The sequence below is a fragment of the Panthera leo genome, chromosome F3, assembly GCF_018350215.1.
Source record: "Panthera leo isolate Ple1 chromosome F3, P.leo_Ple1_pat1.1, whole genome shotgun sequence".
Classification (NCBI taxonomy): domain Eukaryota; kingdom Metazoa; phylum Chordata; class Mammalia; order Carnivora; family Felidae; genus Panthera; species Panthera leo.
In genome coordinates this window covers 43,270,836-43,288,241 of record NC_056696.1, presented here as the reverse complement: position 1 = coordinate 43,288,241, position 17,406 = coordinate 43,270,836, and the positions used below count along the sequence as shown (strand labels likewise).

At 49.4% G+C, this 17,406-nt stretch overlaps 1 pseudogene; it reads right to left on the bottom strand.

Annotated features, from left to right (window-relative positions):
* Positions 1–5,374: 5,374 nt before the first annotated feature.
* Positions 5,375–17,120, bottom strand: LOC122211542 (annotated as a pseudogene).
* Between the last annotated feature and the right edge of the window lie 286 nt (positions 17,121–17,406).

Sequence of the window (17,406 nt, the reverse complement as noted above, 5' to 3'; positions counted from 1 at the left end):
GAATTCTGTCCCTCAGTCACTGCAGACACAGGACCCTCTTCTGCACCTCCCCCTCAGATATCCAAGCCAGAACTCCCCTACCCCAGATATCAGCCACTGGCTCAATGTGCCCCTGAAAGCAGCAGCCCCGGAAGCCAATCTGCTTCAGCCCACAGGGAGCTAGCTACGTCTTGCTCCAGCTCTCCGGGAGCCGGCTCCTCTTTCTACGTGCCTCAGTTTATCTCTGTGCAGCCTCTGCGATGCCAGACAAGGATGAGGGGTGAGATTCGTTGCACAAAACTAGAAAGTATGTACATTGTTATCAGAATCCCCATCCCCACCCCCCACGCCCCCACTGAACCTGAGCCCCAATCAAGCATTTCAACGTCAGAACCTGAATCCAATCAGCTCTCCACAACAGCTCCAGGTGATGCCTCCTCCCCCTACCTGGAAATGCCTAGGGAAGCTTCCTGCCCCGCCCCCTATGATGGGAGGGGGCACAGAAAGGTGACGAAGTGGAGGACAGCCATCCCCTAGCTGTATGCACCCCCTCCCTTGCCAGGCAGTGCCTCAGTCCCATACAGAGTTGTTGCTCATGAGCTGAAGTCCAAACACTTGGTTTTCTAAAATGAGGGATCCTTATGGCGACGGGACAGAACCCAACAGCAATGCGCTCTCAGCCTCCAGTTTAAGCCTTGGGGATTTAGCTGATGTCCCCAAGACGGGAACCAAGACAGGAACTGGGCTGTCATTCCCTGTTTCAGGGGGGCAACCACAATTTGTAGGGTTAAATGTGAACGAGTGTCTTTCCTTATTTGTGTTATTCTCATTCTTTCTCTGTATCTACACACACACACACACACACACACACACACACGCACACACATATTTCCAGCTGAATCCAAAGAGGGAGATATTAATCCCTCAGGAGTGCCAACTCAAGAAAGAAAGAAAGAAAGAAAGAAAGAAAGAAAGAAAGAAAGAAAGAAAAGCAAAGCAATCAGTTTCCCAACACACACACAAAGAAGTGTCAACTCAGTCAAAACAAAAGGTTAGAATGATACTCCCCGCCCCCCCCCCTCCAATTTCCTTCAATTCCTCCTGCAGTGCAATCCCACCAGATCGAATCATCCCCAAACCAGAGGAGAGGATAGGTCTCTGCCTTCCTTCTTCTCCCTGCCCCTGACTCCCACAGCTGGCATGGCCCCTATGCCCAGGGGCTTCCACTCTCCATACATTATCCCTGGGCTTCTCCTTATGTCTCAAGTTCAGTGGCTTCTGAACCTGCCCATCTCTAGCCCCAAACAAACAATTCAACTCCTGCCCAACCTGTCTCAAAAGCCTGTCTGCCCTTGCTGGAGATTTGCTTGGGCCCCAGCAGGGCTCACCACAGTTCCAAGGGTAGATAAGACATTCCAGGGCCTCATCCCAGGGAGACAGACGGGCTGGAAAGGGGCACTTGTCATCCATTCCTCTAGACTGAGGGAGGAGGCATCTCTGTCCAACACACACACACACACACACACACACACAGCACAGTGCCAAATGCCAAGGAAGGAATCAGGAGCAGAACCTGGCTCAGGGCAGGAGAGGGGCTGCCATGGGGACCAGAGTCTAGGTGATTCAGCACTCCGCCCTCTCTCAGCCCAGCCCATGGGCCACACTCATGACAGCTCCTGATGCCAAAGTGCTGACTTGGAGGCTGAGGAAGAATTCTTTCTAAAATCCAAAATTCTGCAATGCTCCAGTGAGGCTCCTCATCCAGGCCTTTCCATCCCAGGGCTCAGAACAAGACCAGGAAGAGGCCCTCAGCCATTCCCTTGGACCCTGCCTCTTGCCCAACCTAGATTCCCTATGCTTAGCACTCCCCCCACCCCCCCACCCCCCAGTCCATCTAGGAAACAAACCTGAACAGCCAGGGGAAGAGGGTGGCTGAGGAGGAACACAAGAGGCCTACGAACCCTCAGCATCCTTCACCCCCAAGCCATGAATTGAGTCAAACATGCAGAAAGGGGTTATAAGAGGATTCCGCAACAGAGACTACATCGGGCCTTCAGAGCCCTAGGCCTCCCCAAGCAGGAAGGAGGGCCCCAAGGCAGGTGATGGGGGCTCAGTACAAGCTGTGGGGCTACATACAGCACCAGGAAAGGCAAGAAAGAAAGGTAATGGGTGGCAGACCAGCTAACAGCCAAGGGGGGAAGCTGGGGTTCTTGAGAGGGACTATGTATGGTGCAGGAGGAAACCAAGAGGCAGCTGGGAAAAGGCTGGGACAGGGTGTGCAGGGGGACCTGGGGAAGATAGAAACTGAGGGAGCAGATGGAGAGACAGGAACCCGGAGTGATGCGGGTAGGAGGTGGGGACGAAGCCAGGGGAGGCCAAGGAGAGGGGCTGATGCGAGGGGTAGGAAAGATGGACGGGATGGGGTCATACCAAGTGGGGTGTGGAGGTAAACAGGTATAAGGGCAGGGCTGTGGATGAGGCAGGGACGGAAGGGAAGGGGAAAGAGGTCGAGGATGCAGAAAGGGGGAGGGGATGCGGCCAATGAGACAGAAAGGCTGTTGGGGTGGGCAGGGGGGTGGGAGCTGAACGGGGGTGGGTGCAGATATCCACAGAACAGGATGGATTCAGGGCAGGTGACGGTGTGGAGACGAGAAAGGACGGGGATGTGAGCAGAGGGGGATGGGGACAGGTCGGGGGATGGAGACGGACAGAGGAGGGCGGGAACGAGGGGGTGTCGCTAGCTGGGTTTCCATGACCCCCGTTCTACCCCACCCCCATCTCTCCGGTATCCGCGCTCGCCTACCTCCGAGGGCTCGGGTGCCGGCCCCGGGCGCAGTCGGTGCTGTCCGCCGCCGGCGCCGCCACTTCCCCCGCGTCCCCTGCAGCGCCTCTCGCCGCCAGCCGCCGCATTAGGGCAGAGACCAGCCCGTGCGCGTCCCCGGACGGCCGGCGCGCCCCCGACACCCTGCGTGCGCGCCCTCGCGCCCCTCCCTTCGCGCGCCGAGCGGGGACATGGACGGAGGAGGAGGCAAGATGCTCGGGGCCCCGCCTGGAGCGTCGCGGAGCGATTCGCAGGGCCCTTGCCGGTAAAAAAAAAAAAAAAAAAATGCCCAATGGCATTGAAAATGATCATAATTGAAGCCCCCACCGTATCACGTTTTGTCCTGTATATGCCCCCTCCACCATCGGGCTGTGACTTCTTGGAGGCGGAAATGGGCCTGAGAGCCTGTGTTCCCAGGGAGACTTGCTTGTGGTAGCCTCTCCAGGGACGTTAGTTGATAGAAGGATTGTTGAATCCCGAATTGAGGACGTGAGAAAGTTGTGACTCCTTCCGGGGGTTGCGTGGTCGTTTAAAAATAGGAGATTGTGTCCCGCCCTCTGGGGGCTCAGGCCCTGTCCCAGTCTTGAGATAGGGTGGAAGAAGTCCGGTGACTGCAAGGCCCAAGATCTCAGTGTTCGTCCAGGTGCCATGACTAATTCTCTCACAAGCGCAGGGCACTTCCTCACTGTCCTCCACCGAACAATGAAAAGTTGATTGGATGATCCCTTCGGGTCCCTTCTGGGGCCGACAGGGAGAACGTGTCGGGCACAGGCGGAGACGTGAGCACAGCTATTACCTGAAACAGTGGACAGATCTGAACTGAGGAATCATAAAACCTTAGTTTTGGTAGCTTCCAGTCCCGTCCCCCAACCTGAACCACAGTTCCCTCCACAGACACCCTCTGAGGTCTCATTCGAGGCCACATGCAGCTGCCTTTTCTGCTCCCACGGCTCCTGCCCTGTCACTACCTTCACTGCACTGTCCCCACCTACCTGCCTGTCTCCTCTCCAGCTTGTGGGAGGTGGGAGAGCAGGAAGTCATCCTGTTCCCCATGCTTTCCCAGCCCTAGCACAGACTAGGTGCTCCATAAATGCTTGCAGAAAGGATGAGTGACCACTAATGGTAGATGGAATCCTCCAGGCAACCGACAAAATGTTGAACTCTTCAGTTGGCTGCTTTGAGATCTGCAACCAGAGCTATTGGGTAAAGACAATGGGAAACGGAGGAAGGTCCAAAGGGCGGGGCCTCAAAGCGTAGCTGCCCACGGGCATCAGGGACCCTGGGCAAACGTTTCTGCAGGGCCCCTGTGTATACACACAATTTGATTTCACTCAAAATTGTTTCTCAGGACTCTTCTGGCAGACTGGCCTCATGTAATCCTGTGAATGAAGTAGTCTACCTCCTGGAGCTGGGCCTGACCACAAGGCCCTGGGATGACCCTGGGGCAGCCAGACCTAGAGCTTCTGGGGGGCTGGCCAACCTGGGGCTTCTGGTCAACCCCTGTGTGGCGAGGGAGAGAATGTACAGGGTTGGAAAATTCTCCGAAGGGGAGAATCTGGAAACTGAGGCGCCCCATCCAGATGACACTACTGACCCCAGTCGGTCCCAGGCACTGGAGGGACACTTAGGAAACTTGGAGGAAGGTGCTTCAAAGCACCAGGGCTCCTCAGGCCTGCACCTAGGACAGGATCCCCCCTTACCTTCCCTACCGGAAGTGTCCACATGGCTGGCTCAGTGGGAGAAAGAAGATAATTTTCCTTTTCTAAGCACTCAATTTCTTGTATATATCAGTCACTTGCTTTTTACAGTGCTAGCAGGTAGATATTTTATAGGCCGTATTGCATAGTGGCTGTGGGATCAGCCCTAGAGGTAGCTGGCTAGGGTTCAGACCCCACCTCCGCCACATCAGATCTGGGTCAACTTGGGCAATTTGCTGATTTTCCTTTTATTTCTTTAAAAAATATAATTAAAGTTGGGCGCCTGGGTGGCTCAGTCGGTTGAGCGCCCGACTTCAGCTCAGGTCATGATCTCGCGGTCCGTGAGTTCGAGCCCCGCGTCGGGCTCTGTGCTGACAGCTCGGAGCCTCGAGCCTGTTTCGGCTTCCGTGTCTCCCCCTTTCTCTGCCCCTCCCCCGCGCATGCTCTGTCTCTCTCTCACTGTCTCACAAATAAATAAACGTAAAAAAAATTTTTTTATGAAAAATATATATATATAATTAAAGCTATACAAGCATGTAGCTGAATCAGAGTCAAATTATTCTATGAGATTTCTTTCTTTCTTTCTTTCTTTCTTTCTTTCTTTCTTTCTTTCTTTTTTAACTAGGCAAAGAACTTTATTAATGTTGTTTCAAACTTTATTCCCAGGCTTCTTCAGCTTAATTAGCTGCGAAGAATGAATTGTATATAAGCAAAAACTGAAAAGAGCTGCAGTGTCCAAGGGTCTTGGGCTTAAAAAATATTCGAGATCCAGATTTTATCAGATCCATGAACAAAATTTGTAAGAAGCAGTCATCGTATACAATAGCAGCTCCCAGTAACTTCTTCAAGTTTTATCTTCTTCAGAAGTTGACTCCATTCAGTGTGCTTCATTCTTGGAAGCTTCATCCAAATTCTCCACGAGATCTGGACCTTCATCATCATTATCCTCTCCAGTAGCAAGGGGTGCCTTTCCATCCACAGATTGTTTGGGCAGAGCTTCAGCCCAAAGATACTTAAAGCCTCATTTGAGATACTGGGGAGCATTTCTGTCAGCTGCTTTGTCTCAGCATGGCCTGTGATGGTGAAAGTATCTGCTTCCAGGGATGCCTACACTTTAGGGTTGTTAAAGTGGATCACTATTCCTTGGTTTGAGAACCAACTCAAACCAAGAACTTGTGGCTCAGTCAGGTAAGCATCTGACTCTTGATTTTCAGCTCAAGTCATGATTCAGGGTTTGTGAGTTCGAGCCCCACGTCAGGCTCTGCAACAGTGCAGAGCCTGTTTGGGATTCTCTCTCTCCCTCTCTCTCTGCCCCTCCCCTGCTCACGCTTTCTCTTTCTCTCTCTCAAAATAAATAAACATCTTAAAAAAATCATTTAAAAAGGTATTCATTATGACTACTCAAATCCTATTCACAACTGACCTTTTCATTTCCTGCAAACTTTTTATGTTTTCTGGACTTAAGAATTATCGTGTTTTGTTTACTTGTCTTACATACAGCAATTACAATTCAACACTAAATTCTCCATCAATTGTCTATATCCATATGTTCAGAACTTTCAGAGAGTCTATCAATTTTATCTACTTGAAGATTCTCTCTAGAGCCTTCTGACAAGTTCCAGTCTCTCTTGGTTTCTCTATTCCCACTATACAGCTATTGATATCTTCAAGCCTCAGTTTCTTCATCTGTAAAACAGGGATAATTATATTACCTCATAGAGGTGTTGTGAGGATAAGCAAAATAGTTCATGTAGCACAGTGTTTGTCATATAATAAACACTTAATAAATATTGCCTTATTATGATTCGAGAGGAGAAAACCAAAGCTCCAAGTAACCTGCCCAAGTAATGGTTCAAAGCCCAGATGTGTCTGAAAGCTCCTACTTAAAACTGTTTTGCTATTTTTTTTCTTTTTTTTTTTTTTAACGTTTTATTTATTTTTGAGACAGAGCATGAACGGGGGAGGGGCAGAGGGAGAGGGAGACACAGAATCAGAAGCAGGCTCCAGGCTCTGAGCCATCAGCCCAGAGCCCGACGCGGGGCTCGAACTCACGGACTGCGGGATCGTGACCTGAGCTGAAGTCGGCCGCTTAACCGACTGAGCCACCCAGGCGCCCCAAAACTGTTTTGCTATTTTAGGGCAGGCCCTAAAAATCTTAGACTTACAAAGTTAGAATCTTCCAGTATGGTCAGTTGAAGAAACATAGGATTTTCCAAGAAAGTCCTGGCCGACCAGCAGGGTGAACATGGTCAGATCACCGAACCCCTCTAAGACATATTTCCTCCTATGGAAAGTGGGGATAAAGTGAGCGCCAAGGAGATAAGGCACTTTGTAAACTAAATGCTCTGCACAAATGTTAGTTACTGCCCAACTTTCTCTTCCTTTGCTTCATTTTTTTAGCAGCTGAGAAAACTAAGTCTGTGCAAGATCACGCAGATAGAAATCATGCAGTGATTCGGTGGTTGAGACAGAACTGGAGCTCATATCTCATGGCCTTAGTGTAAAGAAATTAAGTCCAGGCCTGATGGGCATCCAAGGCTGCCAGATGCCCAGACAGGATAGAAGCAGGTGTTTCCTTGGCCTCCGTGTCCCCAGCCACTGGCCTGTCCTGACCAGGGGAGGGACACCACCTGCCGGTGATGGACTCTGGGGACAGAGACAGGCCTGGATCTGGTGCAGGCTGTTCTACTAGTGTGTCAGGAACAAAGCTACTCAGTGCCAAGGGCAGACAGTGGTTGCTTTTTTCTTTCCAGACATTCATCTGGCCTTCCTGCTTCCTCTTCTTCCCTGGGTTTGTATTTTTGAGTTCTGGCTGAAACTCTAGTGGGCACGGACTCTGTTGACCCTGGCCTTGAAACCCCACTCGCTGTGTCCTCTCTCATGGTGAATGGTAGGTCACCAATGACTTTCACATTCCCCAGCCACTCATTGCTCCCAAGCAATGGCACAAGCCTTGCCTAACCCCGGACTCAGGCCAAGAGAAAGCCCCCATGCACTGACTCTCAGATGCAGTGGGACACTGGGCACGGGCAGGGATGATGAAAGACAAGGACAGGACCGGGCTGCAGCAGTGTCTGTTATGCCCTCCAAGCCACCCTCCTGCACATGCTGCTTCATGCCTTTCGGGTACAGGTGCAAGAATGCAGCCTGCAGAAACACTGACACAAGTCACAAAGATGCATGTGCATCGGGATGTTGTGCAGCCCACGCAGACGGCAATGATCCAGTATGCTTGTGCAATGGAGAAGTATGGAGCCATTTTAAAAAGTAACACACACACACACACACACACACACACACACACACACCCTTTTAAAAGAACAGCTTAGTAACAACACGTAGGGTAGTACCCTTTTCTGGGGGTAAAAATAAAAGCAAATTGGTATAAGGGGTGGAAGAAGAGGAAAGAGGGAATGATGCCCTGGGCCGATTTAGGAGATGAGAACCTGGAGGAAACCAGGAGGGACCTAATTTTTGTTGAACCCTTTCATATACCAGCTCTCCTTTTACATCTGTCATATCACTTAGTCCTCACAAAAGCCCAATAAGATTGGTGGTCATTGTCTCCAGTTTGCTGATAAAGAAATAGAGGCCCAGTGAGGTTAGTAAAATTTCAACATCACACAGATGAGATGTGGCAAAAGCTTAACCTTGCCCAAAGGGAAGTCTAGCCTAGCCGTTTGGTTTCTGGGATGTCATCTCTGAACCCTTGGGATATGCTAATAAAAGTGTCTTTACCTGGGGGCCTGAGGCCACACTCAACAGTCTATGCTAACAATGTGATTTGTGGTGGGGGCTTTGGGCATGTATCAACTCAGCCTCCAGAGAGGCTAGAAACTAAGTGTAGCTACATGGGTGTAGCTTGGTTAGTCTTGGTAAAGACTCTGGACACTAAGGCTTGGGTGAGCTTCCTTGGTTGGCAACACTGTGCATATCGCCAGACATCTTTCCTGGAATGTACTGCTGTCTACACATCTCGGGGGGCAGACAACTGGAAACTCCACAGTGGAGCCCTCCTGAATGCTGTCCCATGCACCTCTCCTCTGGGCTGACTTTAATCTGTATCCTTTTGCTGCAATAAAGCATAACTGTGGGTACTCTAGCTTCCAGTGAGTTCTGTATGTCCCACTAGATAATTATTGAACCTGAGCATGGTCTTGAAGAAGCCCAAGCCTGCGATCACTGTCAGAAATGAGGGTAGTCTTGAGGGTTTCTCCCTAACTTTGAAGACGGTAAGGGGTGTATTGGGATTTGCTCAAAGATCTCAGAGACTCCAGTATGTGGCCTCTTCCCAGTTCATTCTTCTCTTACACTGATCCACCGTGGACAAGTGCCGAAGGGAAGAAATTCTGGCACCATGAGGAAGAACGAGAACAGAGTGATGGCCACACTCAGCGATAGCAATGTGGTTGAATGAGGACATAGAAAAGCAAGCTGAGTAGCATGCTCAGAGGGAAAATAGAAGGAACACATTTTAGAAAGTCCCAGGAATCTCTGACCCTCACGACACAAGATGGCAAGAAAGCAGGTGCAGAGAAAGCTGAAGGGAGAAGCTACCAGAAGCCCCAGTTTCTTATAGGTCCTCCAAGAAGCTAGGATCCCTGATAGACAAGACTCTTCCCTTGTCTCCCACCCAGCACCTCCTCCCTGCTCACTGTAGGCCAGGAGAGAAGATCACATTTCAATTTATACACAGAATTAAGGGAAGGAGGGAAGGAACCAGGAGACTAGCTTTGATCCTTCTCCCTTTTGGCCATTCCACAGCACTGGTGGTCCTCCTCAGTGGCAGGTACAGAGACCTCATGTTTCCACAATCCCTTTATTGCCCCCACATCCAGCACATTCTTAAGTACCTAGCCTTTTCTGCCCCCACCCAGTTCCAGGCTTGAGAGCATCTTTCCACCTGCTTTCCCACTTCCTACTTTGGAATTAAAAAATAAAAAATAGGGGCACTGGGTGGCTCAGTGGGTTAAGCATCCGACTCTTGATTTGGGCTCAGGTCATGATCTCACTGTCATGAGATCTGGCCCTCCGTTAGGCTCTGGGCTGAGCATAGAGCTTGCTTGGGATTCTCTTTCTCTCTCTCTCTCTCTCTCTCTCTCTCTCTCTCTCTCTCTTTCTCTCTGTCTCCCTCTGCCCTCTCCCCCACTCTTGTTTTCTCTCTCTTTAAAAAAAAATTAAATTAAATAAATAAAAATAATATCTCCCTTGGATTAGCTTCCTGCCCAATAGTGCTGAGGGCAGAACTGAGCCTCTGAGATCACTTGAGAAGACATACACACATTCAAGCTGTCGGCTCCCAGATGCAGAGCCCTTCCCAAGTACATGGAATTAGTCTCCGACCCCAGGCAGGGGAAACTCCATTCCCAGTAGACTGGGCAGTGAACGAGGAGGCAGGTGGGGAGGAGGAGAGGCCCTGGAACAGCAGGTAACCAGCCTGCCTTTAGGCACATCTTAGCCCTGTCCCTGCTCTGAGGGCAAGGCCGAGTGAAGCCACTCTGGTTCCTGCTTTTACACAGGGCATATTTCCCCCTATACAGACTATCTGCAATGATCACTTGGGGCAAATTTCACCTGCATCGATGTATTAGAGAGGTAAGGATTTTTTGAAGCTATTCTCTTCTGCACCTGTCTACCAGTAATAGTAGGGAAAGCAGACAACATTTCTCTCTCCTACTTCCTGCCAGCCAACTGGCAAGAAGACAGCCTCAGGTTCAGACTCTTTCTCTCTCTAAATGTATGAAACCTCGGGTTTTTTTTTTAATGTTTATTTTTTTTTCAGAGGGGGGAAGGGCAGAGAGGGGGGCGGTGGAGGATCTCAAGCAGGCTCCGTGCTGACAGCAGAAAGCCCGATACAAGGCTCAGACTCACAAACCATGAGATCATGACATGAGCAGAAGTCGGGCGCTTAACCAACTGAGCCACACAGGTTTTCCAGAGGCCTTTAGGAACTAATCTTCGCGGCAGGTTGCTTCCTGATCTTGTCCCCAGACGGGAGAATGAACACAATCCCTCCCCAGCTGGGAATCTTGGCATTCAGAAAACCCCTGTCAAAAAAGCTTTTCCTTTTGCAGTTGTCTTGCAAACTTATTTGTGTGAGGGTCTCCAGAGTGCCCAGGCACTGCTAACCCCAAAGGTATCTGCGTCATCATGATCAAACGGGTAAGATATTAAACAACTTCTCTTCCTGAACCCTCTCGCTCATTTTTGTGGTGTACTCCTATTTTAAGATCCAGCTTAAACGTCACTCCTGTGGGAAAAACCCCGTTCTTCTGCTGGACCCAGCCTCTCATCCGGGCAGCAGTGAGTGCACCCCCAAAAGTGCTCCTCCCCGGCACTTAACACGCAGTGTTTCCTTATAAGCGTACCTCCCCTGCTAGACTGGAAGTTTCCTCAGAGCAGGGAATCCTGTGTCCACAGAACCTAGCACAGCACACTGCTCAGGGCTGAAGCTCCGTAAATAGTTGTTTGAATGGGTGAATGAATGTACGAATCAAAGCAGAGCTGTTACGAACACAGATCGTACTGTGTAATGAGGGCAGCCACCAGCCGCATGTGACCATTTAAATTTAAATGAACTAAAATAAAAAACTGTTCAGCGTGTGTCATTCAGAGGACCTCCCTCAATGCGGTGCTGTGCTACTTGTTGGCCAAAGAATCACACAGATATTTATAGTGTAAGACAGACGTGCGACGATCTAGCAACTATAAAGAACGCCCCCTTGAATAAATAGGGTCTGAATGAAATAGATTATGATTAGGCATTGTCAAATATATAACAATTAAACCGACCAAAGGAAAAAATAGAGAGAGAGGTTTGGTTGTCCTTACAGCCCGAAAACGAATGTGTTTCCTCACTTACATTTGAAATAGACGTTACTTTGCCTACGGGCTACGATTTTACTCTCCCGAGGGAACTACACCTCCAAGTGGTTAAGAGTGCCTCCTTCTGCACGGGACCAGACTCAGCAGGCTGGGGAACGGCAGAGGAGGCTTTGCTTGACTCTTTGTAGCAAGCCAGGGGCCCTGTGCCCCAGACACCAGGCTCCTCTGTTTCTGCCCCATCCCCCACCCCGCCCCTCCCCCCCAGCACAATTCCCGCTGGCAGCCAGCGCCGGGAGCCAGGAGGTAGCAGCTGAGAACCTGGCCTGTGAGCCAGGCCACCCCCAATTAGTTTATCTTATTAATGCCAATTTATTAGCACAGAACCCCTGGGAGGTGAGCAGGAGGATGTTTTAAATAAGCATCTGCATTTCCTGTCTGTAAGCTTTACACCTGAGCTCAGTGCTAGACGGGTGGCCTCCTGCCTCCCTACTTCCTCTGGACGGGTGGACCCAGGAGAGTGGATCTGCCTGGACAGAGGGGATAGTGTGTGCTTCTAAACACAAGAAGATTTGTCACAGCTTCATAAGTGTTTGTGCAGGCGTCCTTTTAAGGGTTCTCTAAGAACTCATCTACAACAAAGAATTTGTCTGTTAAATAACAATGGCTTTATAAATACAATAGCCTTAATCATTAAATCTTACTCCTCAGGGCTCCAAAGGGACTAACTCCTTCGGTTCTTTAAGGGTTAGGAGCTGGGGAAAATGCTATCTTCCCGCTAGGGGTTTCCTGGCTTGGAAAGAGTCTTCTCATTCACCCCCTCTTTGAAGCCGGGGCCCATATAAGCAGTACCACACCCTATCAGACACACGAGCGCGTTTTCAGTGAATTGATAAATAGTCATAATTTAACATTGTTCCAAGCACCTGAGAAATTTTCACAGGCCATGAGCTCTTTTGGCTTCAGAGGGACGAAGTGTCACAACCAGGTAGATCCTACCTGCGAAGGTGTGTGCTTGGTAGAGGAGAAGAGCCACCCCCCACCCCAACCTCCCTCCATAGTGTTTCCTCCCTTACTAACACCCAGCTTTAAAATTCCCAGAAGAAACACCCACCCCTCTCCTGGCTGCAGAGAGAACCTTCTCTTAAGCAGGCCATTGTGTGCATATTTTTGTGGGCTGGGGGGAGAACGAGTTGCTCTGAAGCCACAATGCGCTCCCTGGTAAATGTTTAATAATTGGTTCGCTGAGAAAAAAGAGAAGCCCTGATTTGTGGCGTTTTCCAACTCCGTCTTTGAACACGGGGGTGAGAAAAGATGTGTAGTAGTTCACTATTACATAATATTTCCACGGGACCAATACAGTGGAGGCAAATGACCTCAAGATCACAGCACTAAAATGAGTTTCGAATTATTTTTTACCATTGCGTTTAATACCGTCATTTAATTGTAAGCTTACATAATTTAATTTTGTCCCAATGGCTGTGTTTTACCACCAGCTTGCCGAGATCCTTAAAGACTCGGCAGTCGGCTCTCGTGAACCGTCTGGGCTGGCCTCCCGGCACGCTACCGCCCTGCAGCCACTTAGCCACACTTCTGCGACCCCACTGTTGTCACTTCCCGGCTTAGAATTTCTATTTCCTGGCTCCCACCGCAACCTCAGTGAGGTCAGCGTGTTATGCCTGTTTTATACGGTGGATACTGGAAATAACTGCGCGTACCCACCCCCGCCACCGTGATGATGGCAGCAATGACGAAGGCTCCTGCCTGTGTCCTCTGGAGGCCAGCTCTGGCTGACGGGAGCACCTCTCCCTGAGATGCCTGCAGGTTATGGTGGCCAACAGCTCATACAGGCTCTAAAGCCCGGCCCCTTCCTCAGGGAGGGCTCTGCTGTGGTGGGAGTTACACCCAGAGCATCTGTGGATGAGGCCAAGGTCGTCGCCTGAGACACAGCCTGGTTTGGCAACTTCCTCTTCAGCATGCTTCCCACATTCCCTTCCTCCGAGAGCCCTCCCCCCACGTACGCACGTCATAGGCATCTGAATTCCTGTCTCAGGCTCTGCTTCTAGGCCACTTGGCCAAAGACATGAAGCCTCAGAGGGACTTCCCTGATGTCCCACAGTGACCAAGGCAAAACGAACCCAAGACTCCTGATTCCTAACAAAGTGTTCTTACAGTCATCCCACAGCTGCTGCTTCTACTTTAATTAAGACTCCTCAGCGACTATGAAAAGACTGACGCCCAAACACCCTAGTGTGGCATTCAGGGCCCTAGCACTTTGCCCCCCCTCCACCCTTCTCTTCCAGCCTTGCATCCTAGGATTCTCTCTGCTTATACCTGTGACTTCAACCACAGCCAACTGCCTTCTGTCCCTCAAACCTGCCCTGGGTTTCTTGTGTCTGAACTTTTGATTCTGTTGTTTCTTCTTCAAGACAAATAAATGTACATGTTGTAAATGCCTACTGCAATTCAGGCCATTGTACTCGAGAACAGCAGTCTTCAAAATGGAGTATATCTGGGGCGCCTGGGTAGCTCAGTCAGTTAAGTGTCCAACTTCAGCCCAGGTCATCTCATGGTTTGTAGTTCAATCCCTGCATTGGGCTCTGTGCTGATGGCTCATGCTGACAGCTCAGAGCCTGGAGCCTGCTTCAGATTCTGTGTCTCCCTCTCTCTCTGCCTCTCCCCTACTCTCACTCTGTCTGTCTGTCTGTCTCTCTCAAAAATAAATAAACATTAAAAAATTTTAAAAACAAAACAAAACAGAGTATATCTACCCTTGTAGGTAGCAGAAGACTTCAAGAAGTATGTGCACAAGCCTAGTTTTAGGGGAACTGGTATCTAGGTCCTCAAATTCCATATTTGCACTTTCTTAAAATTGTCTAAGAAGGGGCCTGCCTTCAAAATAGTCCTCCCACCTTGCAAAAGAAAGGAAAGTTTCCCTTTTACTATGGTGCATTGAAAGGGAGGTTTCAAAATATCAGTTTTGGGGAAGGCTCCCTTAGTGATTAGTCAAGGCATGATTACCCTTAGGGTGTTTTGGAGCAGTGAGAAACCATGGTAAGAACCCGCAGTCAGGCAAGGTTGGCCTGGGCTTTGGTGCCAGGCAAAAGGGTTGCAGCCTCAGTGGGTGCAGGAGGAAACAGGGCCGGTTGGCACTGAACACCCAGCTGCAGGGATTTGGGCTGGAGCTGCTCTGGGGTCAACTTTCCTCTGCCTCCATGCTCTATAACATGGAGTCATCAGTTCTGTATGAAGGGTTCTAGAACATGGTATATCTCTAGGGATCATCGTTCTTTTGCTCGGATCTGATCGGGATAGACAAGGGATGCAGGAAGTTTAGTAACCTAGCAAGAAAGTGATTTTATGCATTTTCATATTAAAGTAATAAGAGCTAACACAGTAGTGCTTACTGGGTGCCTGTCCCTGGTCTAAGAACTTGATTTCTATTAAATGCATGGAATCATTACATCAAGGCTGTGAGGAAACCAAGGCTGAGAACCGAGCAAAGTACCTTGTCCAGGGTCCCAGCTGGCAAACCGAAGAGCCAGATGCAAACCCCTGTGCTATGGCTCCAAAGCTTCTGCCTTTTTTATTTTTAAGGTTTTTTTTTAAATATTTATTTATTTTTGAGAGAGACAGAGACGGAGCACGAGTGGGAGTGAGACAGAGAGAGAGGGAGACAGAGAATTCGAAGCAGGCTCCAGGCTCCAAGCTGTCAGCTCAGAGCCTGACGCAGGGCCTGAACCTAGAAACCACAAGATCATGACCTGAGCCGAAGTCAGACTGAGCCCCCCAGGTACCCTCTTTTTTATAAACTTTATTTATTTATTAATTTATTAATTTATTTATTTATAGCGTGCAAGTGGGGGAGGGGCAGAGAAAGAGGGAGAGAGAAAGAATCCCAAGCAGGCTCCTTGCTGTCAGCGCTGAGCCCGACCAGGGGCTCAAACTGTGAGGTCGCGACTTGAGCCAAAATCAAGAGTCAGACGCTAAACCGACTGACCCACCCAGGCGCCCCCAGAGCCTGTGCCTTTAACCCAAACTAGAAGTTTTCAAGCAAATGCAGACTTGTTTTAAAGCAGAAAGCAAAAGCTGATGCTTATTTCAGCTAAAACTTCAGGTTTTTAGCTTTTTGTGAGCTGCTTCTTTTCCTAAAGGTGGGGTGGTGTGGGGATGTGGTCACTTTGCTATGACCTAAGGGTGGTAAGGCACAAAGGTTTTTTCATCCTTCTGGTGTCCATTCTGCCGGGTGTGGAATAAGATGAGGGAACAAATGGAGGAGGGATTAAGGATGTCTTGAGAAAGAATAAGGACAGACCCCAATCGGGAGAATGCCATCTGCATTTTGTGAAGTTAATTTCCCTCTGTTTTCCGGCTCATTAGAGACATTGAGGGCGGGGGGATCAAGCTGGGGCACCTGCTGCAGTCACCACCTGGGCTATCTCACCACCTGGGCTGTGGTTGTTCTGGAAAAACCCTCCACCAATGAGAGTGCTGTATCTGTGCTATGCAGGGATCAGCTGGGGTGACCACGGAAAGGGACAAAGGGACAGGAAAGCCCCTAGAATGATGGGGGAAGGGGCAGGGATCACAGTGAAAGTGGAGCCGGTGGTCAAGCCTGAGTTGCTTTGGTGAAAAGGAGAGAAGTGGGTTATGTTTAATGTGAAGGGAAAAGAGCATTTCTCTATGCTATGCCAATTGAAAACATGCTTATAAAGAAATAGAGGCAGGGAACTCAGAAAAGTATGAGTGCATGTGTTCCTCCACATTCTATGTTTTTACTGTTTATTTATTTATTTTGAGAGCATGTGCATGCATGCGGGGGAGGGGCAGAGAGAGAGAGAGAGAGAGACAGAGAATCCCAAGCAGGCTCCATGCTGTCAGCACAGAGCCCAACATGGGGCTTGAACTCATGAACCGTGAGATCGTGACCTGAGCCAAAATCAAGAGCCCAAGAGCTGGATGCTTAACTGACTGAGCCACCCAGGAACCCCTACATTCTATTTAAGGCTATGTTTTAGAGAAGTTATAGGTTCAAAATCGAGAGGAAAATACAGAGATTTCTCATAACCGCCCTGTTCCACCCATGCACAGCCTCGCCCGTTATCACCACCCCACCAGAGGGGTGCTTTTGTTATAAATGAGGAAACTACACTAAGTCTATAGACCCAGAGTCTACAGTTTACATTTCCGTTCCCTCATGGCGTTGTGGATTTGTATGGATTTGAACAAATGTATAATGATATGTGTCCATCACGACGGTATCTGACAGAGTGTCTTCACTGTCCCCCAAATCCTCTGTGCTCCACCAGTTTATCCCACTCCCACTGCAGCCCTTGGCAACCACTGACCTTTTCACCATCTCCACAGTTTTGCCTTTTCCAGAATGTCATATAGTTGGAACCACACAGTACGTAGCCTTCTTAGCTTGGCTAGCTCCACTCAGCGACTCACGTTTGAGTTTCCTCCATGCCTTTTCATGGCTTCCCAGCTCATTTCTTTCTAGTGCTGAATAACATTCCGTCGGGTGGCTGGACCACAGTTTGTCCATTCGCCTACCGAAGGCCATCTCGGTTCCTTCCGAGTTTCGGCAATTATGACTAAGTCTGCTATAAACGTCTGCGTGGAAGTTTTTGTTCGGACGCGCATTTCCGCTCCTTTGGGTAAATACCAAGAAGCACAGTTGCTGGATCATATGATAAGAGTAGGTTCAGTCTTCTAAGAAACCGCCACCGGTCTTCCAAAGTGGCTGCACCATTTTGCATTCCCACCAGCGGCGAGTGAGGGTCCCTCTTGTTCCACATCGTCCCCCGCACCTGGCGTTTAGTGGTTTGGTGACAGCATTCTGGATTTGGGTTACTCTAGTAGGGAGGGAGTGGTATCTCATTGTTGATTTAATTTGCGTTTCCCCGATGACACATGATGTGGAGCATTCATTCTGTGTTCCAAACTTTCTTCAAGATGTTTCTTTGCTAACGACAAAATAATGACAAAATGTTTCTTAACGACAAAATAACGACAAAATGTTTCTTTTCTAAGGAAAGTGGAGACTCGGGAAACATCCGCAAAAATTGTTACTTCTGTCCAGCA